Consider the following 1,457-nt stretch of genomic DNA (forward strand, 5'->3'; position numbering starts at 1 on the left):
TGGCAGTGTCTCCTCAAATGAAAAATTATGCAAGCAAAAAGTAGAAGAGGAATGGAAAAGAGGACATGGGAGCCCAGAGCTTTTCATTGGGTGACTCAATCAATTTCTCTGTTTTTTTTTTTTTGGGTAAAATGGTGCAGAATGCCCGGATAGAAAGAAAAAATGAAGAAAAAAAAAGCTCTATTGGGGCAATAGACATTTGTTAAAGCGTCTATTGGGGGGTAATAGACATCTATTAGGGGGCAATAGAAGTTTTGAATTGATGTAATCTGCTAGTTTTTTTCTTTAATCAAAGTTTTATTTGTGTAGTTTTAGGAAGATTAATTACCATTTCGGTAATTTAAACGTCTATTGGGGGGCAATAGACGTCTATTTGGGGGGCAATACATGGTTGATAGTCGTCTATTGGGAGGGCAATACATGGTTAATAGATGTCTATTGGGGGGAATACATGGTTGATAGACGTCTATTACCCCTTTATGGGGGGGCAATAGACGTCTATTGGGGGGCAATACGTGGCTAATAGTCGTCTATTGGGGGGCAATACATGGCTGATAGTCGTCTATTGGGGGGCAATAGACGTCTATTGGGGGCAAAAAAACTTTCCGGTGGGTGGTAGCCTGTGATCGGAATCCGGCGAAAATTGGCCGGATTCCGGCGAAGTTGGCTGGAATCCGGCGGCCGGTGACCGGAATCCGGCAGCCGGTGACCGAAATCCAGCTGCCGGTGATCGGACTCCGGCGAAGTCCCCTATGGTTTCTCTCTCTAAGTAACAAAGGTGAGGGTAAAATGGTATTAAAAAAATAATAAAAACAAAAAAAAAATCTTAATGGGGTATTAGGGAAGACCTCCTTAGAGTGTTTTGGGTAAGAGGGAATTAAAAAAACTTAGTGGGGTAAGTGGGAAAAAAATCTCTAAAAATGGTGTAAATGGACAAAAACCCTAGAATTTTTGTAATTTTAAGGCTTTCTATGCTCTTATATGCAAATTGATGTCAAACAATTGTCTGTCTAGGTACATGCTTGCAGGGGTCTTGGGCTGTCTGTTATAGTCTCAATATTGTTCATATGAATGGTAAACTCACTACTACAAAAAGGTCATCAGACAACGGTGAATTTCTGTTGTCTGATGACCAAACTCACCGTGGTCTAAGTGAGTGTTGTGTGATTAAAACATCAGACAACGGTGATTTCACCGTTGTGTGATATCACTTTGCTCAACAGAATACTAGTTTCAGTTGTGTGAATTCTGCGCAGGCATGTGCCTGCCATGGCATGCGCGGGGATGCCGCGGCACAGTCAGACAACAGAAAGAAATTTTGCTGTCGTCTGAGGTTCATAACACACAACAGATTTTACTCATTCTTTGTTGTCTGAGATATATAACACACAACAGATTTTACTCATTCTTTGTTGTCTGAGATATATAACACACAACAGATTTTACTCATTCTTTGT

Source organism: Rosa chinensis, chromosome 2 (genome assembly GCF_002994745.2).
Source record: "Rosa chinensis cultivar Old Blush chromosome 2, RchiOBHm-V2, whole genome shotgun sequence".
Taxonomy (NCBI): domain Eukaryota; kingdom Viridiplantae; phylum Streptophyta; class Magnoliopsida; order Rosales; family Rosaceae; genus Rosa; species Rosa chinensis.